At 42.6% G+C, this 22,743-nt stretch overlaps 18 non-coding genes across 18 annotated transcripts; all 18 read right to left on the minus strand.

The window, feature by feature from the left end:
* Positions 1–1,784: 1,784 nt before the first annotated feature.
* On the minus strand, positions 1,785–1,856 carry trnaa-ugc (transfer RNA alanine (anticodon UGC)). Its single transcript has one exon. It is a non-coding gene; the product is annotated as a tRNA-Ala (tRNA).
* A 404-nt stretch (positions 1,857–2,260) lies between these two features.
* On the minus strand, positions 2,261–2,332 carry trnag-ucc (transfer RNA glycine (anticodon UCC)). Its single transcript has one exon. It is a non-coding gene; the product is annotated as a tRNA-Gly (tRNA).
* A 1,958-nt stretch (positions 2,333–4,290) lies between these two features.
* Positions 4,291–4,362, minus strand: trnaa-ugc (transfer RNA alanine (anticodon UGC)). Its single transcript has one exon. It is a non-coding gene; the product is annotated as a tRNA-Ala (tRNA).
* A 404-nt stretch (positions 4,363–4,766) lies between these two features.
* Positions 4,767–4,838, minus strand: trnag-ucc (transfer RNA glycine (anticodon UCC)). Its single transcript has one exon. It is a non-coding gene; the product is annotated as a tRNA-Gly (tRNA).
* An 837-nt stretch (positions 4,839–5,675) lies between these two features.
* On the minus strand, positions 5,676–5,747 carry trnag-ucc (transfer RNA glycine (anticodon UCC)). Its single transcript has one exon. It is a non-coding gene; the product is annotated as a tRNA-Gly (tRNA).
* Positions 5,748–7,705: 1,958 nt separating this feature from the next.
* trnaa-ugc (transfer RNA alanine (anticodon UGC)) lies at positions 7,706–7,777 on the minus strand. The gene has a single exon. It is a non-coding gene; the product is annotated as a tRNA-Ala (tRNA).
* A 404-nt stretch (positions 7,778–8,181) lies between these two features.
* trnag-ucc (transfer RNA glycine (anticodon UCC)) lies at positions 8,182–8,254 on the minus strand. The gene has a single exon. It is a non-coding gene; the product is annotated as a tRNA-Gly (tRNA).
* Positions 8,255–10,151: 1,897 nt separating this feature from the next.
* trnav-uac (transfer RNA valine (anticodon UAC)) lies at positions 10,152–10,223 on the minus strand. Its single transcript has one exon. It is a non-coding gene; the product is annotated as a tRNA-Val (tRNA).
* Positions 10,224–10,627: 404 nt separating this feature from the next.
* On the minus strand, positions 10,628–10,699 carry trnag-ucc (transfer RNA glycine (anticodon UCC)). Its single transcript has one exon. It is a non-coding gene; the product is annotated as a tRNA-Gly (tRNA).
* A 1,295-nt stretch (positions 10,700–11,994) lies between these two features.
* On the minus strand, positions 11,995–12,066 carry trnag-ucc (transfer RNA glycine (anticodon UCC)). The gene has a single exon. It is a non-coding gene; the product is annotated as a tRNA-Gly (tRNA).
* A 1,959-nt stretch (positions 12,067–14,025) lies between these two features.
* On the minus strand, positions 14,026–14,097 carry trnaa-ugc (transfer RNA alanine (anticodon UGC)). The gene has a single exon. It is a non-coding gene; the product is annotated as a tRNA-Ala (tRNA).
* A 404-nt stretch (positions 14,098–14,501) lies between these two features.
* Positions 14,502–14,573, minus strand: trnag-ucc (transfer RNA glycine (anticodon UCC)). The gene has a single exon. It is a non-coding gene; the product is annotated as a tRNA-Gly (tRNA).
* A 1,958-nt stretch (positions 14,574–16,531) lies between these two features.
* Positions 16,532–16,603, minus strand: trnaa-ugc (transfer RNA alanine (anticodon UGC)). Its single transcript has one exon. It is a non-coding gene; the product is annotated as a tRNA-Ala (tRNA).
* A 340-nt stretch (positions 16,604–16,943) lies between these two features.
* trnag-ucc (transfer RNA glycine (anticodon UCC)) lies at positions 16,944–17,015 on the minus strand. The gene has a single exon. It is a non-coding gene; the product is annotated as a tRNA-Gly (tRNA).
* Positions 17,016–18,974: 1,959 nt separating this feature from the next.
* trnaa-ugc (transfer RNA alanine (anticodon UGC)) lies at positions 18,975–19,046 on the minus strand. The gene has a single exon. It is a non-coding gene; the product is annotated as a tRNA-Ala (tRNA).
* Positions 19,047–19,450: 404 nt separating this feature from the next.
* Positions 19,451–19,522, minus strand: trnag-ucc (transfer RNA glycine (anticodon UCC)). The gene has a single exon. It is a non-coding gene; the product is annotated as a tRNA-Gly (tRNA).
* A 1,958-nt stretch (positions 19,523–21,480) lies between these two features.
* trnaa-ugc (transfer RNA alanine (anticodon UGC)) lies at positions 21,481–21,552 on the minus strand. The gene has a single exon. It is a non-coding gene; the product is annotated as a tRNA-Ala (tRNA).
* Positions 21,553–21,956: 404 nt separating this feature from the next.
* On the minus strand, positions 21,957–22,028 carry trnag-ucc (transfer RNA glycine (anticodon UCC)). The gene has a single exon. It is a non-coding gene; the product is annotated as a tRNA-Gly (tRNA).
* Positions 22,029–22,743: the final 715 nt, after the last annotated feature.

Below are 22,743 nucleotides of genomic sequence, written 5' to 3' on the forward strand. Positions count from 1 at the left end.
GCGCTGAATATTGGTTTAGATGCTGCGCTTGTTGCAGAGATTCATTGACCGTTGACAGTATAGATTTAGAACATTAGCTTCTTTCATGAAACTTATTGCAACTTTAAAACCCGGATCAACCTCAACCTGAATCAGATCCGCTCTCTCACAAGTGAGAAATAAACAGACTGGCATTTTTAAAAGCATGTGGAGATGCCAGGGATTGATCCCAAGGCCTTTTACATGCAACACATGCCATCTACCACTGAGCTACATCTCTGGTTGCACACCAATGCAAGCCATACACATGGGAATAGGAAATAGAGCCGTCTTCAATCCCTTTAAAGAAGAATTTGCAGATTTGGCTGTCAACGACTCTCGGATCCCTACTTGTTCATGTAAAGACTCGCTCTAACAGAGTAAGCAGTGTCAGACACCATTGCTGTAGTGGCTTTCATACATCCCCAGGAAGATGACGATCATTAGGAGGCCACACCTAACGATGGAATGAAGGTCATTTAGAGCCGTGATTGTTTAAAGCCAACAACTCTTGACTCTTTTCCTAGCGCATTTTCTTTAGCCTGATCAAAGCTTGTTCTCTTTACCCTACAAACATGTTTACTTTGACATTTCTAAAGTATCGAAAAACCACACAAATTTCAAATCGCTAAACAGAAGACAACTGCAAGGGCAGGGAATCAAACCGTGGTCAACGGCTGGGGAGGGAGCTATGCTCACCACTATACCACCACCACCTCAAACACACCTTTTTTTTATTCTCTTAAGAAATCAAATTGGTAAAGTATACAGTAGAAGTCAGTAAAGATTCTGACTGATCAGTCATGAAAATTTTTCCAACTTGAAAACCCGGATGAACCTCAACCTGAATCAGATCCGCTCTCTCACAGGTGACATATAAACAGACTGTCATTTTTAAAAGTACATGGAGATGGAAGGCAAGTCATGTTAAATGGACTTCATTTTAGTTTCAAAGATAGTTGGCTAGTGCACCCAGTCACATTGCCTTGCAACGGTCATGAAGTAAGCCCAAGACACTCATTTTCCACTCTCAGGTGAGAAACAAACAGACTGTCATTTAATTAAAGCACATGGAGATACCGGGGATTGAACCCTCATACATGCAAAGCATGCGCTCTACCACTGAGCTACATCCCCAACATCATGACAGATTAAGATCACATGGGAAGTGGAAATAGAGCAGTCTCAAATACCCGTAAGCAAGCATTCCCAGACTTGGTTGTCAAGGACCCTCGTCTTGCTTGTTTTCTGACAATTTCGGCTGTACACAATACCTACTACCTGGATCAGGTTTGTTCAGCCAATCAGAGCTTAAAGATAGCATCTTAGTTTAGGGTGGGGTGGGATAAGGCAAAGCATAATGTTCTCTTCCAATTGGTGACTGTCTCAACACACGTAATCCAGGTAATTGGCAGTGGGTAGAGCAATAGTTAGCTGGGCATAGTTGGAAGACAAGAAAGCACAGTCATTCAAATTTTTGCAACTTGAAAACCCGGATGAACCTCAGCCTGAATGAGATCCACTCTCTCACAGGTGTCGAATAAACAGACTGTCATTTTTTAAGTACATGGAGATGCCAGGAATTGATCCCAGGGTCTGGCAGGTAAGTCACGTCAAATGGACTTCTTTGTCGTTGAAATGTTCTCAAAGATAGTTGGCTAGTTCACCCAGTCACATTGCCTTGCCATGGTCATGAAGCAAGCCCAAGTCAGTTATTTTCCACTCTCAGCTGAGAAACAAAGACACTATCATTTTGTTAAAGCACGTGGAGATGCTGGGGATTGAACCCAGGGCCTCATACATGCAAAGCATGCGCTCTACCACTGAGCTACATCCCCAGTTGCACTGGCACATAAGCCATACACATGGGAATAGGAAAAAGAGCCGTCTTCAACACCTTTAAAGAAGCATTTGCAGATTTGGCTGTCAAGGACTCTCGGATCCCTACTTGTTCATGTAAAGACCCGCTCCAACAGAGTAAGCAGTGTCAGACACCATTGCTGTAGTGGTTTTCATACATCCCCAGGAAGATGACAATCATTAGGAGGCCAAACTTAACGATGGAATGAAGGTCATTTAGAGCCGTGATTGTTTGAAAACAACAACTCTTGACTCTTTTCCTAGCGCATTTTCTTGATCCTGATCAAAGTTTGATCTCTTCACTCTAGAGAAGATGCTTACTTTGAGATTTCGAAAGTACCGAAAGACCGCACAATTTTCAAATCGCTAAATAGAAGACAACTGCGATGGCCGGGAATCGAACCCGTGTCAACTGCTTGGAAGGCAGCTATGCTCACCACTATACCACCATCGCTTCAAAAGCATTTCATTTTCATTTTCTTAAAAAATCTAATCGGTAGAGTATATAGTACCAGTCAGTAATGAGTCTCAGTCATCCGGGTCTGGAAGGTAAGTCATGTCAAATCGACTTCTTTTTAGTTGAAAGAGTTTCGTTAAGTTTCAAAGATAGTTGGCTCTTGTCTGCAGTGCGCTGAATATTGGTTCAGATGCTGCGCTTGTTGCAGAGATTCATTGACCGTTGACAGTATAGATTTAGTACATTAGCTTCTTTCATGAAACTTATTGCAACTTTAAAACCCGGATCAACCTCAACCTGAATCAGATCCGCTCTCTCACAAGTGAGAAATAAACAGACTGGCATTTTTAAAAGCATGTGGAGATGCCAGGGATTGATCCCAGGGCCTTCTACATGCAACACATGCCATCTACCACTGAGCTACAACTCTGGTTGCACACCAATGCAAGCCATACACATGGGAATAGGAAATAGAGCCGTCTTCAATCCCTTTAAAGAAGAATTTGCAGATTTGTCTGTCAAGGACTCTCAGATCCCCACTTGTTCATGTAAAGACCCGCTCCAACAGAGTAAGCAGTGTCAGACACCATTGCTGTAGTGGCTTTCATACATCCCCAGGAAGATGACGATCATTAGGAGGCCACACCTAACGATGGAATGAAGGTCCTTTAGAGCCGTGATTGTTTAAAGCCAACAACTCTTGACTCTTTTCCTAGCGCATTTTCTTTAGTCTGATCAAAGCTTGTTCTCTTTACCCTACAAACATGTTTACTTTGACATTTCTAAAGTATCGAAAAACCACACAAATTTCAAATCGCTAAACAGAAGACAACTGCAAGGGCAGGGAATCAAACCGTGGTCAACGGCTGGGGAGGGAGCTATGCTCACCACTATACCACCACCACTTCAAACGCACCTTTTTTTTATTCTCTTAAGAAATCAAATTGGTAAAGTATACAGTACAAGTCAGTAAATATTCTGACTGATCAGTCATGAAAATTTTTCCAACTTGAAAACCCGGATGAACCTCAACCTGAATCAGATCCGCTCTCTCACAGGTGACATATAAACAGACTGTCATTTTTAAAAGTACATGGAGATGGAAGGCAAGTCATGTTAAATGGACTTCATTTTAGTTTCAAAGATAGTTGGCTAGTGCACCCAGTCACATTGCCTTGCAACGGTCATGAAGTAAGCCCAAGACACTCATTTTCCACTCTCAGGTGAGAAACAAACAGACTGTCATTTAGTTAAAGCACATGGAGATACCGGGGATTGAACCCTCATACATGCAAAGCATGCGCTCTACCAATGAGCTACATCCCCAACATCATGACAGATTATGATCACATGGGAAGTGGAAATAGAGCAGTCTCAAATACCCGTAAGCAAGCATTCCCAGACTTGGTTGTCAAGGACCCTCGTCTTGCTTGTTTTCTGACAATTTCGGCTGTACACAATACCTACTACCTGGATCAGGTTTGTTCAGCCAATCAGAGCTTAAAGATAGCATCTTAGTTTAGGGTGGGGTGGGATAAGGCAAAGCATAATGTTCTCTTCCAATTGGTGACTGTCTCAACACACGTAATCCAGGTAATTGGCAGTGGGTAGAGCAATAGTTATCTGGGCATAGTTGGAAGACAAGTAGGCACAGTCATTCAAATTTTTGCAACTTGAAAACCCGGATGAACCTCAGCCTGAATGAGATCCACTCTCTCACAGGTGTCGAATAAACAGACTGTCATTTTTTAAGTACATGGAGATGCCAGGAATTGATCCCAGGGTCTGGCAGGTAAGTCATGTCAAATGGACTTCTTTGTCGTTAAAATGTTCTCAAAGATAGTTGGCTAGTTCACCCAGTCACATTGCCTTGCCATGGTCATGAAGCAAGCCCAAGTCAGTTATTTTCCACTCTCAGCTGAGAAACAAAGCCACTATCGTTTTGTTAAAGCACGTGGAGATGCTGGGGATTGAACCCAGGACCTCATACATGCAAAGCATGCGCTCTACCACTGAGCTACATCCCCAGTTGCACTGGCACATAAGCCATACACATGGGAATAGGAAAAAGAGCCGTCTTCAACACCTTTAAAGAAGCATTTGCAGATTTGGCTGTCAAGGACTCTCGGATCCCTACTTGTTCATGTAAAGACCCGTTCCAACAGAGTAAGCAGTGTCAGACACCATTGCTGTAGTGGTTTTCATACATCCCCAGGAAGATGACAATCATTAGGAGGCCAAACTTAACGATGGAATGAAGGTCATTTAGAGCCGTGATTGTTTGAAAACAACAACTCTTGACTCTTTTCCTAGCGCATTTTCTTGATCCTGATCAAATTTTGATCTCTTCACTCTAGAGAAGATGCTTACTTTGAGATTTCGAAAGTACCGAAAGACCGCACAATTTTCAAATCGCTAAATAGAAGACAACTGCGATGGCCGGGAATCGAACCCAGGTCAACTGCTTGGAAGGCAGCTATGCTCACCACTATACCACCATCGCTTCAAAAGCATTTTATTTTCATTCCCTTAAAAAATCTAATCGGTAGAGTATACAGTACAAGTCGGTAAAGAGTCTCAGTCATCCGGGTCTGGAAGGTAAGTCATGTCAAATGGACTTCTTTTTAGTTGAAAGAGTTTCGTTAAGTTTCAAAGATAGTTGGCTCTTGTCTGCAGTGCGCTGAATATTGGTTCAGATGCTGCGCTTGTTGCAGAGATTCATTGACCGTTGACAGTATAGATTTAGTACATTAGCTTCTTTCATGAAACTTATTGCAACTTTAAAACCCGGATCAACCTCAACCTGAATCAGATCCGCTCTCTCACAAGTGAGAAATAAACAGACTGGCATTTTTAAAAGCATATGGAGATGCCAGGGATTAATCCCAGGGCCTTCTACATGCAACACATGCCATGTACCACTGAGATACAACTCTGGTTGCACACCAATGCAAGCCATACACATGGGAATAGGAAAAAGAGCCGTCTTCAACACCTTTAAAGAAGCATTTGCAGATTTGGCTGTCAAGGACTCTCGGATCCCTACTTGTTCATGTAAAGACCCGCTCCAACAGAGTAAGCAGTGTCAGACACCATTGCTGTAGTGGCTTTCATACATCCCCAGGAAGATGACGATCATTAGGAGGCCACACCTAACGATGGAATGAAGGTCATTTAGAGCCGTGATTGTTTGAAAACAACAACTCTTGACTCTTTTCCTAGCGCATTTTCTTGATCCTGATCAAAGTTTGATCTCTTCACTCTAGAGAAGATGCTTACTTTGAGATTTCGAAAGTACCGAAAGGCCGCACCATTTTCAAATCGCTAAATAGAAGACAACTGCGATGGCCAGGAATCGAACCCGGGTCAACTGCTTGGAAGGCAGCTATGCTCACCACTATACCACCATCGCTTCAAAAGCACTTTATTTTCATTCTCTTAAAAAATCTAATCGGTAGAGTATACAGTACAAGTCAGTAAAGAGTCTCAGTCATCCGGGTCTGGAAGGTAAGTCATGTCAAATGGACTTCTTTTTAGTTGAAAGAATTTCGTTAAATTTCAAAGATAGTTGGCTCTTGTCTGCAGTGCGCTGAATATTGGTTCAGATGCTGCGCTTGTTGCAGAGATTCATTGACCGTTGACAGTATAGATTTAGAACATTAGCTTCTTTCATGAAACTTATTGCAACTTTAAAACCCGGATCAACCTCAACCTGAATCAGATCCGCTCTCTCACAAGTGAGAAATAAACAGACTGGCATTTTTAAAAGCATGTGGAGATGCCAGGGATTGATCCCAAGGCCTTTTACATGCAACACATGCCATCTACCACTGAGCTACATCTCTGGTTGCACACCAATGCAAGCCATACACATGGGAATAGGAAATAGAGCCGTCTTCAATCCCTTTAAAGAAGAATTTGCAGATTTGGCTGTCAACGACTCTCGGATCCCTACTTGTTCATGTAATGACTCGCTCTAACAGAGTAAGCAGTGTCAGACACCATTGCTGTAGTGGCTTTCATACATCCCCAGGAAGATGACGATCATTAGGAGGCCACACCTAACGATGGAATGAAGGTCATTTAGAGCCGTGATTGTTTAAAGCCAACAACTCTTGACTCTTTTCCTAGCGCATTTTCTTTAGCCTGATCAAAGCTTGTTCTCTTTACCCTACAAACATGTTTACTTTGACATTTCTAAAGTATCGAAAAACCACACAAATTTCAAATCGCTAAACAGAAGACAACTGCAAGGGCAGGGAATCAAACCGTGGTCAACGGCTGGGGAGGGAGCTATGCTCACCACTATACCACCACCACCTCAAACACACCTTTTTTTTATTCTCTTAAGAAATCAAATTGGTAAAGTATACAGTAGAAGTCAGTAAAGATTCTGACTGATCAGTCATGAAAATTTTTCCAACTTGAAAACCCGGATGAACCTCAACCTGAATCAGATCCGCTCTCTCACAGGTGACATATAAACAGACTGTCATTTTTAAAAGTACATGGAGATGGAAGGCAAGTCATGTTAAATGGACTTCATTTTAGTTTCAAAGATAGTTGGCTAGTGCACCCAGTCACATTGCCTTGCAACGGTCATGAAGTAAGCCCAAGACACTCATTTTCCACTCTCAGGTGAGAAACAAACAGACTGTCATTTAATTAAAGCACATGGAGATACCGGGGATTGAACCCTCATACATGCAAAGCATGCGCTCTACCACTGAGCTACATCCCCAACATCATGACAGATTAAGATCACATGGGAAGTGGAAAAAGAGCAGTCTCAAATACCCGTAAGCAAGCATTCCCAGACTTGGTTGTCAAGGACCCTCGTCTTGCTTGTTTTCTGACAATTTCGGCTGTACACAATACCTACTACCTGGATCAGGTTTGTTCAGCCAATCAGAGCTTAAAGATAGCATCTTAGTTTAGGGTGGGGTGGGATAAGGCAAAGCATAATGTTCTCTTCCAATTGGTGACTGTCTCAACACACGTAATCCAGGTAATTGGCAGTGGGTAGAGCAATAGTTAGCTGGGCATAGTTGGAAAACAAGGAGGCACAGTCATTCAAATTTTTGCAACTTGAAAACCCGGATGAACCTCAACCTGAATGAGATCCACTCTCTCACAGGTGTCGAATAAACAGACTGTCATTTTTTAAGTACATGGAGATGCCAGGAATTGATCCCAGGGTCTGGCAGGTAAGTCATGTCAAATGGACTTCTTTGTCATTGAAATGTTCTCAAAGATAGTTGGCTAGTTCACCCAGTCACATTGCCTTGCCATGGTCATGAAGCAAGCCCAAGTCAGTTATTTTCCACTCTCAGCAGAGAAACAAAGACACTATCATTTTGTTAAAGTAAGTGGAGGTGCTGGGGATTGAACCCAGGGCCTCATACATGCAAAGCATGCGCTCTACCACTGAGCTACATCCCCAGTTGCACTGGCACATAAGCCATACACATGGGAATAGGAAAAAGAGCCGTCTTCAACACCTTTAAAGAAGCATTTGCAGATTTGGCTGTCAAGGACTCTCGGATCCCTACTTGTTCATGTAAAGACCCGCTCCAACAGAGTAAGCAGTGTCAGACACCATTGCTGTAGTGGTTTTCATACATCCCCAGGAAGATGACAATCATTAGGAGGCCAAACTTAACGATAGAATGAAGGTCATTTAGAGCCGTGATTGTTTGAAAACAACAACTCTTGACTCTTTTCCTAGCGCATTTTCTTGATCCTGATCAAAGTTTGATCTCTTCACTCTAGAGAAGATGCTTACTTTGAGATTTCGAAAGTACCGAAAGACCGCACAATTTTCAAATCGCTAAATAGAAGACAACTGCGATGGCCGGGAATCGAACCCGGGTCAACTGCTTGGAAGGCAGCTATGCTCACCACTATACCACCATCAGTCAGTAAAGAGTCTCAGTCATCCGGGTCTGGAAGGTAAGTCATGTCAAATGGACTTCTTTTTAGTTGAAAGAGTTTCGTTAAGTTTCAAAGATAGCTGGCTCTTGTCTGCAGTGCGCTGAATATTGGTTCAGATGCTGCGCTTGTTGCAGAGATTCATTGACCGTTGACAGTATAGATTTAGTACATTAGCTTCTTTCATGAAACTTATTGCAACTTTAAAACCCGGATCAACCTCAACCTGAATCAGATCCGCTCTCTCACAAGTGAGAAATAAACAGACTGGCATTTTTAAAAGCATATGGAGATGCCAGGGATTAATCCCAGGGCCTTCTACATGCAACACATGCCATGTACCACTGAGATACAACTCTGGTTGCACACCAATGCAAGCCATACACATGGGAATAGGAAATAGAGCCGTCTTCAATCCCTTTAAAGAAGAATTTGCAGATTTGGCTGTCAAGGACTCTCGGATCCCCACTTGTTCATGTAAAGACCTGCTCCAACAGAGTAAGCAGTGTCAGACTCCATTGCTGTAGTGGCTTTCATACATCCCCAGGAAGATGACGATCATTAGGAGGCCACACCTAACGATTGAATGAAGGTCCTTTAGAGCCGTGATTGTTTAAAGCCAACAACTCTTGACTCTTTTCCTAGCGCATTTTCTTTAGCCTGATCAAAGCTTGTTCTCTTTACCCTACAAACATGTTTACTTTGACATTTCTAAAGTATCGAAAAACCACACAAATTTCAAATCGCTAAACAGAAGACAACTGCAAGGGCAGGGAATCAAACCGTGGTCAACGGCTGGGGAGGGAGCTATGCTCACCACTATACCACCACCACTTCAAACGCACCTTTTTTTAATTCTCTTAAGAAATCAAATTGGTAAAGTATACAGTACAAGTCAATAAAGATTCTGACTGATCAGTCATGAAAATTTTTCCAACTTGAAAACCCGGATGAACCTCAACCTGAATCAGATCCGCTCTCTCACAGGTGACATATAAACAGACTGTCATTTTTAAAAGTACATGGAGATGGAAGGCAAGTCAAAGGTAAATGGACTTCATTTTAGTTTCAAAGATAGTTGGCTAGTGCACCCAGTCACATTGCCTTGCAACGGTCATGAAGTAAGCCCAAGACACTCATTTTCCACTCTCAGGTGAGAAACAAACAGACTGTCATTTAGTTAAAGCACATGGAGATACCGGGGATTGAACCCTCATACATGCAAAGCATGCGCTCTACCACTGAGCTACATCCCCAACATCATGACAGATTAAGATCACATGGGAGGTGGAAATAGAGCAGTCTCAAATACCCGTAAGCAAGCATTCCCAGACTTGGTTGTCAAGGACCCTCGTCTTGCTTGTTTTCTGACAATTTCGGCTGTACACAATACCTACTACCTGGATCAGGTTTGTTCAGCCAATCAGAGCTTAAAGATAGCATCTTAGTTTAGGGTGGGGTGGGATAAGGCAAAGCATAATGTTCTCTTCCAATTGGTGACTGTCTCAACACACGTAATCCAGGTAATTGGCAGTGGGTAGAGCAATAGTTAGCTGGGCATAGTTGGAAAACAAGGAGGCACAGTCATTCAAATTTTTGCAACTTGAAAACCCAGATGAACCTCAACCTGAATGAGATCCACTCTCTCACAGGTGTCGAATAAACAGACTGTCATTTTTTAAGTACATGGAGATGCCAGGAATTGATCCCAGGGTCTGGCAGGTAAGTCATGTCAAATGGACTTCTTTGTCATTGAAATGTTCTCAAAGATAGTTGGCTAGTTCACCCAGTCACATTGCCTTGCCATGGTCATGAAGCAAGCCCAAGTCAGTTATTTTCCACTCTCAGCAGAGAAACAAAGACACTATCATTTTGTTAAAGCACGTGGAGGTGCTGGGGATTGAACCCAGGGCCTCATACATGTAAAGCATGCGCTCTACCACTGAGCTACATCCCCAGTTGCACTGGCACATAAGCCATACACATGGGAATAGGAAAAAGAGCCGTCTTCAACACCTTTAAAGAAGCATTTGCAGATTTGGCTGTCAAGGACTCTCGGATCCCTACTTGTTCATGTAAAGACCCGCTCCAACAGAGTAAGCAGTGTCAGACACCATTGCTGTAGTGGTTTTCATACATCCCCAGGAAGATGACAATCATTAGGAGGCCAAACTTAACGATAGAATGAAGGTCATTTAGAGCCGTGATTGTTTGAAAACAACAACTCTTGACTCTTTTCCTAGCGCATTTTCTTGATCCTGATCAAAGTTTGATCTCTTCACTCTAGAGAAGATGCTTACTTTGAGATTTCGAAAGTACCGAAAGACCGCACAATTTTCAAATCGCTAAATAGAAGACAACTGCGATGGCAGGGAATCGAACCCGGGTCAACTGCTTGGAAGGCAGCTATGCTCACCACTATACCACCATCGCTTCAAAAGCATTTTATTTTCATTCCCTTAAAAAATCTAATCGATAGAGTATACAGTACAAGTCAGTAAAGAGTCTCAGTCATCCGGGTCTGGAAGGTAAGTCATGTCAAATGGACTTCTTTTTAGTTGAAAGAGTTTCATTAAGTTTCAAAGATAGTTGGCTCTTGTCTGCAGTGCGCTGAATATTGGTTCAGATGCTGCGCTTGTTGCAGAGATTCATTGACCGTTGACAGTATAGATTTAGTACATTAGCTTCTTTCATGAAACTTATTGCAACTTTAAAACCCGGATCAACCTCAACCTGAATCAGATCCGCTCTCTCACAAGTGAGAAATAAACAGACTGGAATTTTTAAAAGCATATGGAGATGCCAGGGATTAATCCCAGGGCCTTCTACATGCAACACATGCCATGTACCACTGAGATACAACTCTGGTTGCACACCAATGCAAGCCATACACATGGGAATAGGAAATAGAGCCGTCTTCAATCCCTTTAAAGAAGAATTTGCAGATTTGGCTGTCAAGGACTCTCGGATCCCCACTTGTTCATGTAAAGACCTGCTCCAACAGAGTAAGCAGTGTCAGACTCCATTGCTGTAGTGGCTTTCATACATCCCCAGGAAGATGACGATCATTAGGAGGCAACACCTAACGATTGAATGAAGGTCCTTTAGAGCCGTGATTGTTTAAAGCCAACAACTCTTGACTCTTTTCCTAGCGCATTTTCTTTAGCCTGATCAAAGCTTGTTCTCTTCACTCTAGAGAAGATGCTTACTTTGAGATTTCGAAAGTACCGAAAGACCGCACAATTTTCAAATCGCTAAATAGGTAATTGGCAGTGGGTAGAGCAATAGTTAGCTGGGCATAGTTGGAGAACAAGGAGGCACAGTCATTCAAATTTTTGCAACTTGAAAACCCAGATGAACCTCAGCCTGAATGAGATCCACTCTCTCACAGGTGTCGAATAAACAGACTGTCATTTTTTAAGTACATGGAGATGCCAGGAATTGATCCCAGGGTCTGGCATTTGCAGATTTGGCTGTCAAGGACTCTCGGATCCCTACTTGTTCATGTAAAGACCCGCTCCAAAGAAGTAAGCAGTGTCAGACACCAATGAATGAAGGTCATTTAGAGCCGTGATTGTTTGAAAACAACAACTCTTGACTCTTTTCCTAGCGCATTTTTTTGATCCTGATCAAAGTTTGATCTCTTCACTCTAGAGAAGATGCTTACTTTGAGATTTCGAAAGTACCGAAAGACCGCACAATTTTCAAATCGCTAAATAGAAGACAACTGCGATGGCCGGGAATCGAACCCGGGTCAACTGCTTGGAAGGCAGCTATGCTCACCACTATACCACCATCGCTTCAAAAGCATTTTATTTTCATTTTCTTAAAAAATCTAATCGGTAGAGTATACAGTACAAGTCAGTAATGAGTCTCAGTCATCCGGGTCTGGAAGGTAAGTCATGTCAAATGGACTTCTTTTTAGTTGAAAGAGTTTCGTTAAGTTTCAAAGATAGTTGGCTCTTGTCTGCAGTGCGCTGAATATTGGTTCAGATGCTGCGCTTGTTGCAGAGATTCATTGACCGTTGACAGTATAGATTTAGTACATTAGCTTCTTTCATGAAACTTATTGCAACTTTAAAACCCGGATCAACCTCAACCTGAATCAGATCCGCTCTCTCACAAGTGAGAAATAAACAGACTGGCATTTTTAAAAGCATGTGGAGATGCCAGGGATTGATCCCAGGGCCTTCTACTTGCAACACATGCCATCTACCACTGAGTTACAACTCTGGTTGCACACCAATGCAAGCCATACACATGGGAATAGGAAATAGAGCCGTCTTCAATCCCTTTAAAGAAGAATTTGCAGATTTGGCTGTCAAGGACTCTTGGATCCCTACTTGTTCATGTAAAGACCCGCTCCAACAGAGTAAGCAGTGTCAGACACCATTGCTGTAGTGGCTTTCATACATCCCCAGGAAGATGACGATCATTAGGAGGTCACACCTAACGATGGAATGAAGGTCATTTAGAGCCGTGATTGTTTAAAGCCAACAACTCTTGACTCTTTTCCTAGCGCATTTTCTTTAGCCTGATCAAAGCTTGTTCTCTTTACCCTACAAACATGTTTACTTTGACATTTCTAAAGTATCGAAAAACCACACAAATTTCAAATCGCTAAACAGAAGACAACTGCAAGGGCAGGGAATCAAACCGTGGTCAACAGCTGGGGAGGGAGCTATGCTCACCACTATACCACCACCACTTCAAACGCACCTTTTTTTTATTCTCTTAAGAAATCAAATTGGTAAAGTATACAGTACAAGTCCGTAAAGATTCTGACTGATCAGTCATGAAAATTTTTCCAACTTGAAAACCCGGATGAACCTCAACCTGAATCAGATCCGCTCTCTCACAGGTGACATATAAACAGACTGTCATTTTTAAAAGTACATGGAGATGGAAGGCAAGTCAAAGGTAAATGGACTTCATTTTAGTTTCAAAGATAGTTGGCTAGTGCACCCAGTCACATTGCCTTGCAACGGTCATGAAGTAAGCCCAAGACACTCATTTTCCACTCTCAGGTGAGAAACAAACAGACTGTCATTTAGTTAAAGCACATGGAGATACCGGGGATTGAACCCTCATACATGCAAAGCATGCGCTCTACCACTGAGCTACATCCCCAACATCATGACAGATTAAGATCACATGGGAGGTGGAAATAGAGCAGTCTCAAATACCCGTAAGCAAGCATTCCCAGACTTGGTTGTCAAGGACCCTCGTCTTGCTTGTTTTCTGACAATTTCGGCTGTACACAATACCTACTACCTGGATCAGGTTTGTTCAGCCAATCAGAGCTTAAAGATAGCATCTTAGTTTAGGGTGGGGTGGGATAAGGCAAAGCATAATGTTCTCTTCCAATTGGTGACTGTCTCAACACACGTAATCCAGGTAATTGGCAGTGGGTAGAGCAATAGTTAGCTGGGCATAGTTGGAAGACAAGGAGGCACAGTCATTCAAATTTTTGCAACTTGAAAACCCAGATGAACCTCAGCCTGAATGAGATCCACTCTCTCACAGGTGTCGAATAAACAGACTGTCATTTTTTAAGTACATGGAGATGCCAGGAATTGATCCCAGGGTCTGGCAGGTAAGTCATGTCAAATGGACTTCTTTGTCGTTAAAATGTTCTCAAAGATAGTTGGCTAGTTCACCCAGTCACATTGCCTTGCCATGGTCATGAAGCAAGCCCAAGTCAGTTATTTTCCACTCTCAGCTGAGAAACAAAGCCACTATCGTTTTGTTAAAGCACGTGGAGATGCTGGGGATTGAACCCAGGGCCTCATACATGCAAAGCATGCGCTCTACCACTGAGCTACATCCCCAGTTGCACTGGCACATAAGCCATACACATGGGAATAGGAAAAAGAGCCGTCTTCAACACCTTTAAAGAAGCATTTGCAGATTTGGCTGTCAAGGACTCTCGGATCCCTACTTGTTCATGTAAAGACCCGTTCCAACAGAGTAAGCAGTGTCAGACACCATTGCTGTAGTGGTTTTCATACATCCCCAGGAAGATGACAATCATTAGGAGGCCAAACTTAACGATGGAATGAAGGTCATTTAGAGCCGTGATTGTTTGAAAACAACAACTCTTGACTCTTTTCCTAGCGCATTTTCTTGATCCTGTTCAAAGTTTGATCTCTTCACTCTAGAGAAGATGCTTACTTTGAGATTTCGAAAGTACCGAAAGACCGCACAATTTTCAAATCGCTAAATAGAAGACAACTGCGATGGCCGGGAATCGAACCCGGGTCAACTGTTTGGAAGGCAGCTATGCTCACCACTATACCACCATCGCTTCAAAAGCATTTTATTTTCATTCCCTTAAAAAATCTAATCGGTAGAGTATACAGTACAAGTCAGTAAAGAGTCTCAGTCATCCGGGTCTGGAAGGTAAGTCATGTCAAATGGACTTCTTTTTAGTTGAAAGAGTTTCGTTAAGTTTCAAAGATAGTTGGCTCTTGTCTGCAGTGCGCTGAATATTGGTTCAGATGCTGCGCTTGTTGCAGAGATTCATTGACCGTTGACAGTATAGATTTAGTACATTAGCTTCTTTCATGAAACTTATTGCAACTTTAAAACCCGGATCAACCTCAACCTGAATCAGATCCGCTCTCTCACAAGTGAGAAATAAACAGACTGGCATTTTTAAAAGCATATGGAGATGCCAGGGATTAATCCCAGGGCCTTCTACATGCAACACATGCCATGTACCACTGAGATACAACTCTGGTTGCACACCAATGCAAGCCATACACATGGGAATAGGAAATAGAGCCGTCTTCAATCCCTTTAAAGAAGAATTTGCAGATTTGGCTGTCAAGGACTCTCGGATCCCCACTTGTTCATGTAAAGACCTGCTCCAACAGAGTAAGCAGTGTCAGACTCCATTGCTGTAGTGGCTTTCATACATCCCCAGGAAGATGACGATCATTAGGAGGCCACACCTAACGATTGAATGAAGGTCCTTTAGAGCCGTGATTGTTTAAAGCCAACAACTCTTGACTCTTTTCCTAGCGCATTTTCTTTAGCCTGATCAAAGCTTGTTCTCTTTACCCTACAAACATGTTTACTTTGACATTTCTAAAGTATCGAAAAACCACACAAATTTCAAATCGCTAAACAGAAGACAACTGCAAGGGCAGGGAATCAAACCGTGGTCAACGGCTGGGGAGGGAGCTATGCTCACCACTATACCACCACCACTTCAAACGCACCTTTTTTTAATTCTCTTAAGAAATCAAATTGGTAAAGTATACAGTACAAGTCAGTAAAGATTCTGACTGATCAGTCATGAAAATTTTTCCAACTTGAAAACCCGGATGAACCTCAACCTGAATCAGATCCGCTCTCTCACAGGTGACATATAAACAGACTGTCATTTTTAAAAGTACATGGAGATGGAAGGCAAGTCATGTTAAATGGACTTCATTTTAGTTTCAAAGATAGTTGGCTTGTGCACCCAGTCACATTGCCTTGCAACGGTCATGAAGTAAGCCCAAGCCACTCATTTTCCACTCTCAGGTGAGAAACAAACAGACTGTCATTTAGTTAAAGATCATGGAGATACCAGGGATTGAACCCTCATACATGCAAAGCATGCGCTCTACCACTGAGCTACATCCCCAACATCATGACAGATTAAGATCACATGGGAAGTGGAAATAGAGCAGTCTCAAATACGCGTAAGCAAGCATTCCCAGACTTGGTTGTCAAGGACCCTCGTCTTGCTTGTTTTCTGACAATTTCGGCTGTACACAATACCTACTACCTGGATCAGGTTTGTACAGCCAATCAGAGCTTAAAGATAGCATCTTAGTTTAGGGTGGGGTGGGATAAGGCAAAGCATAATGTTCTCTTCCAATTGGTGACTGTCTCAACACACGTAATCCAGGTAATTGGCAGTGGGTAGAGCAATAGTTAGCTGGGCATAGTTGGAAGACAAGGAGGCACAGTCATTCAAATTTTTGCAACTTGAAAACCCGGATGAACCTCAGCCTGAATGAGATCCACTCTCTCACAAGTGTCGAATAAACAGACTGTCATTTTTTAAGTACATGGAGATGCCAGGAATTGATTCCAGGGTCTGGCAGGTAAGTCATGTCAAATGGACTTCTTTGTCGTTAAAATGTTCTCAAAGATAGTTGGCTAGTTCACCCAGTCACATTGCCTTGCCATGGTCATGAAGCAAGCCCAAGTCAGTTATTTTCCACTCTCAGCTGAGAAACAAAGCCACTATCGTTTTGTTAAAGCACGTGGAGATGCTGGGGATTGAACCCAGGGCCTCATACATGCAAAGCATGCGCTCTACCACTGAGCTACATCCCCAGTTGCACTGGCACATAAGCCATACACATGCGAATAGGAAAAAGAGCCGTCTTCAACACCTTTAAAGAAGCATTTGCAGATTTGGCTGTCAAGGACTCTCGGATCCCTACTTGTTCATGTAAAGACCCGCTCCAAAGAAGTAAGCAGTGTCAGACACCAATGAATGAAGGTCATTTAGAGCCGTGATTGTTTGAAAACAACAACTCTTGACTCTTTTCCTAGCGCATTTTTTTGATCCTGATCAAAGTTTGATCTCTTCACTCTAGAGAAGATGCTTACTTTGAGATTTCGAAAGTACCGAAAGACCGCACAATTTTCAAATCGCTAAATAGAAGACAACTGCGATGGCCGGGAATCGAACCCGGGTCAACTGCTTGGAAGGCAGCTATGCTCACCACTATACCACCATCGCTTCAAAAGCATTTTATTTTCATTTTCTTAAAAAATCTAATCGGTAGAGTATACAGTACAAGTCAGTAATGAGTCTCAGTCATCCGGGTCTGGAAGGTAAGTCATGTCAAATGGACTTCTTTTTAGTTGAAAGAGTTTCGTTAAGTTTCAAAGATAGTTGGCTCTTGTCTGCAGTGCGCTGAATATTGGTTCAGATGCTGCGCTTGTTGCAGAGATTCATTGACCGTTGACAGTATAGATTTAGTACATTAGCTTCTTTCATGAAACTTATTGCAACTTTAAAACCCGGATCAACCTCAACCTGAATCAGATCCGCTCTCTCACAAGTGAGAAATAAACAGACTGGCATTTTTAAAAGCATGTGGAGATGCCAGGGATTGATCCCAGGGCCTTCTACTTGCAACACATGCCATCTACCACTGAGTTACAACTCTGGTTGCACACCAATGCAAGCCATACACATGGGAATAGGAAATAGAGCCGTCTTCAATCCCTTTAAAGAAGAATTTGCAGATTTGGCTGTCAAGGACTCTTGGATCCCTACTTGTTCATGTAAAGACCCGCTCCAACAGAGTAAGCAGTGTCAGACACCATTGCTGTAGTGGCTTTCATACATCCCCAGGAAGATGACGATCATTAGGAGGTCACACCTAACGATGGAATGAAGGTCATTTAGAGCCGTGATTGTTTAAAGCCAACAACTCTTGACTCTTTTCCTAGCGCATTTTCTTTAGCCTGATCAAAGCTTGTTCTCTTTACCCTACAAACATGTTTACTTTGACATTTCTAAAGTATCGAAAAACCACACAAATTTCAAATCGCTAAACAGAAGACAACTGCAAGGGCAGGGAATCAAACCGTGGTCAACAGCTGGGGAGGGAGCTATGCTCACCACTATACCACCACCACTTCAAACGCACCTTTTTTTTATTCTCTTAAGAAATCAAATTGGTAAAGTATACAGTACAAGTCCGTAAAGATTCTGACTGATCAGTCATGAAAATTTTTCCAACTTGAAAACCCGGATGAACCTCAACCTGAATCAGATCCGCTCTCTCACAGGTGACATATAAACAGACTGTCATTTTTAAAAGTACATGGAGATGGAAGGCAAGTCAAAGGTAAATGGACTTCATTTTAGTTTCAAAGATAGTTGGCTAGTGCACCCAGTCACATTGCCTTACAACGGTCATGAAGTAAGCCCAAGACACTTATTTTCCACTCTCAGGTGAGAAACAAACAGACTGTCATTTAGTTAAAGCACATGGAGATACCGGGGATTGAACCCTCATACATGCAAAGCATGCGCTCTACCACTGAGCTACATCCACAACATCATGACAGATTAAGATCACATGGGAAGTGGAAATAGAGCAGTCTCAAATACCCGTAAGCAAGCATTCCCAGACTTGGTTGTCAAGGACCCTCGTCTTGCTTGTTTTCTGACAATTTCGGCTGTACACAATACCTACTACCTAGATCAGGTTTGTTCAGCCAATCAGAGCTTAAAGATAGAATCTTAGTTTAGGGTGGGGTGGGATAAGGCAAAGCATAATGTTCTCTTCCAATTGGTGACTGTCTCAACACACGTAATCCAGGTAATTGGCAGTGGGTAGAGCAATAGTTAGCTGGGCATAGTTGGAAGACAAGGAGGCACAGTCATTCAAATTTTTGCAACTTGAAAACCCGGATGAACCTCAGCCTGAATGAGATCCACTCTCTCACAGGTGTCGAATAAATAGACTGTCATTTTTTAAGTACATGGAGATGCCAGGAATTGATCCCAGGGTCTGGCAGGTAAGTCATGTCAAATGGACTTCTTTGTCGTTAAAATGTTCTCAAAGATAGTTGGCTAGTTCACCCAGTCACATTGCCTTGCCATGGTCATGAAGCAAGCCCAAGTCAGTTATTTTCCACTCTCAGCTGAGAAACAAAGACACTATCATTTTGTTAAAGCACGTGGAGATGCTGGGGATTGAACCCAGGGCCTCATACATGCAAAGCATGCGCTCTACCACTGAGCTACATCCCCAGTTGCACTGGCACATAAGCCATACACATGGGAATAGGAAAAAGAGCCGTCTTCAACACCTTTAAAGAAGCATTTGCAGATTTGGCTGTCAAGGACTCTCGGATCCCTACTTGTTCATGTAAAGACCCGCTCCAAAGAAGTAAGCAGTGTCAGACACCATTGCTGTAGTGGTTTTCATACATCCCCAGGAAGATGACAATCATTAGGAGGCCAAACTTAACGATGGAATGAAGGTCATTTAGAGCCGTGATTGTTTGAAAACAACAACTCTTGACTCTTTTCCTAGCGCATTTTTTTGATCCTGATCAAAGTTTGATCTCTTCACTCTAGAGAAGATGCTTACTTTGAGATTTCGAAAGTACCGAAAGACCGCACAATTTTCAAATCGCTAAATAGAAGACAACTGCGATGGCCGGGAATCGAACCCGGGTCAACTGCTTGGAAGGCAGCTATGCTCACCACTATACCACAATCGCTTCAAAAGCATTTTATTTTCATTTTCTTAAAAAATCTAATCGGTAGAGTATACAGTACAAGTCAGTAATGAGTCTCAGTCATCCGGGTCTGGAAGGTAAGTCATGTCAAATGGACTTCTTTTTAGTTGAAAGAGTTTCGTTAAGTTTCAAAGATAGTTGGCTCTTGTCTGCAGTGCGCTGAATATTGGTTCAGATGCTGCGCTTGTTGCAGAGATTCATTGACCGTTGACAGTATAGATTTAGTACATTAGCTTCTTTCATGAAACTTATTGCAACTTTAAAACCCGGATCAACCTCAACCTGAATCTGATCCGCTCTCTCACAAGTGAGAAATAAACAGACTGGCATTTTTAAAAGCATGTGGAGATGCCAGGGATTGATCCCAGGGCCTTCTACATGCAACACATGCCATCTACCACTGAGTTACAACTCTGGTTGCACACCAATGCAAGCCATACACATGGGAATAGGAAATAGAGCCGTCTTCAATCCCTTTAAAGAAGAATTTGCAGATTTGGCTGTCAAGGACTCTCGGATCCCTACTTGTTCATGTAAAGACCCGCTCCAACAGAGTAAGCAGTGTCAGACACCATTGCTGTAGTGGCTTTCATACATCCCCAGGAAGATGACGCTCATTAGGAGGCCACACCTAACGATGGAATGAAGGTCATTTAGAGCCGTGATTGTTTAAAGCCAACAACTCTTGACTCTTTTCCTAGCGCATTTTCTTTAGCCTGATCAAAGCTTGTTCTCTTTACCCTACAAACATGTTTACTTTGACATTTCTAAAGTATCGAAAAACCACACAAATTTCAAATCGCTAAACAGAAGACAACTGCAAGGGCAGGGAATCAAACCGTGGTCAACAGCTGGGGAGGGAGTATGCTCACCACTATACCACCACCACTTCAAACGCACCTTTTTTTTATTCTCTTAAGAAATCAAATTGGTAAAGTATACAGTACAAGTCCGTAAAGATTCTGACTGATCAGTCATGAAAATTTTTCCAACTTGAAAACCCGGATGAACCTCAACCTGAATCAGATCCGCTCTCTCACAGGTGACATATAAACAGACTGTCATTTTTAAAAGTACATGGAGATGGAAGGCAAGTCAAAGGTAAATGGACTTCATTTTAGTTTCAAAGATAGTTGGCTAGTGCACCCAGTCACATTGCCTTACAACAGTCATGAAGTAAGCCCAAGACACTCATTTTCCACTCTCAGGTGAGAAACAAACAGACTGTCATTTAGTTAAAGCACATGGAGTTACCGGGGATTGAACCCTCATACATGCAAAGCATGCGCTCTACCACTGAGCTACATCCACAACATCATGACAGATTAAGATCACATGGGAAGTGGAAATAGAGCAGTCTCAAATACCCGTAAGCAAGCATTCCCAGACTTGGTTGTCAAGGACCCTCGTCTTGCTTTTTTTCTGACAATTTCGGCTGTACACAATACCTACTACCTGGATCAGGTTTGTTCAGCCAATCAGAGCTTAAAGATAGCATCTTAGTTTAGGGTGGGGTGGGATAAGGCAAAGCATAATGTTCTCTTCCAATTGGTGACTGTCTCAACACACGTAATCCAGGTAATTGGCAGTGGGTAGAGCAATAGTTAGCTGGGCATAGTTGGAAGACAAGGAGGCACAGTCATTCAAATTTTTGCAACTTTAAAACCCGGATGAACCTCAACCTGAATGAGATCCACTCTCTCACAGGTGTCGCATAAACAGACTGTCATTTTTTAAGTACATGGAGATGCCAGGAATTGATTCCAGGGTATGGCAGGTAAGTCATGTCAAATGGACTTCTTTGTCGTTAAAATGTTCTCAAAGATAGTTGGCTAGTTCACCCAGTCACATTGCCTTGCCATGGTCATGAAGCAAGCCCAAGTCAGTTATTTTCCACTCTCAGCTGAGAAACAAAGACACTATAATTTTGTTAAAGCACGTGGAGATGCTGGGGATTGAACCCAGGGCCTCATACATGCAAAGCATGCGCTCTACCACTGAGCTACATCCCCAGTTGCACTGGCACATAAGCCATACACATGGGAATAGGAAAAAGAGCCGTCTTCAACACCTTTAAAGAAGCATTTGCAGATTTGGCTGTCAAGGACTCTCGGATCCCTACTTGTTCATGTAAAGACCCGCTCCAACAGAGTAAGCAGTGTCAGACACCATTGCTGTAGTGGTTTTCATACATCCCCAGGAAGATGACAATCATTAGGAGGCCAAACTTAACGATGGAATGAAGGTCATTTAGAGCCGTGATTGTTTGAAAACAACAACTCTTGACTCTTTTCCTAGAGCATTTTTTTGATCCTGATCAAAGTTTGATCTCATCACTCTAGAGAAGATGCTTACTTTGAGATTTCGAAAGTACCAAAAGACCGCACAATTTTCAAGTCGCTAAATAGAAGACAGCTGCGATGGCCGGGAATCGAACCCAGGTCAACTGCTTGGAAGGCAGCTATGCTCACCACTATACCACCATCGCTTCAAAAGCATTTTCTTTTCATTTTCTTAAAAAATCTAATCGGTAGAGTATACAGTACAAGTCAGTAAAGAGTCTCAGTCATCCGGGTCTGGAAGGTAAGTCATGTCAAATGGACTTCTTTTTAGTTGAAAGAGTTTCGTTAAGTTTCAAAGATAGTTGGCTCTTGTCTGCAGTGCGCTCAATATTGGTTCAGATGCTGCGCTTGTTGCAGAGATTCATTGACCGTTGACAGTATAGATTTAGTACATTAGCTTCTTTCATGAAACTTATTGCAACTTTAAAACCCGGATCAACCTCAACCTGAAACAGATCCGCTCTCTCACAAGTGAGAAATAAACAGACTGGCATTTTTAAAAGCATGTGGAGATGCCAGGGATTGATCCCAGGGCCTTCTACATGCAACACATGCCATCTACCACTGAGCTACAACTCTGGTTACACACCAATGCAAGCCATACACATGGGAATAGGAAATAGAGCCGTCTTCAATCCCTTTAAAGAAGAATTTGCAGATTTGGCTGTCAAGGACTCTTGGATCCCTACTTGTTCATGTAAAGACCCGCTCCAACAGAGTAAGCAGTGTCAGACACCATTGCTGTAGTGGCTTTCATACATCCCCAGGAAGATGACGATCATTAGGAGGCCACACCTAACGATGGAATGAAGGTCATTTAGAGCCGTGATTATTTAAAGCCAACAACTCTTGACTCTTTTC

The sequence above is a fragment of the Channa argus genome, unplaced genomic scaffold (assembly GCF_033026475.1).
Source record: "Channa argus isolate prfri unplaced genomic scaffold, Channa argus male v1.0 Contig081, whole genome shotgun sequence".
Lineage (NCBI taxonomy): Eukaryota > Metazoa > Chordata > Actinopteri > Anabantiformes > Channidae > Channa > Channa argus.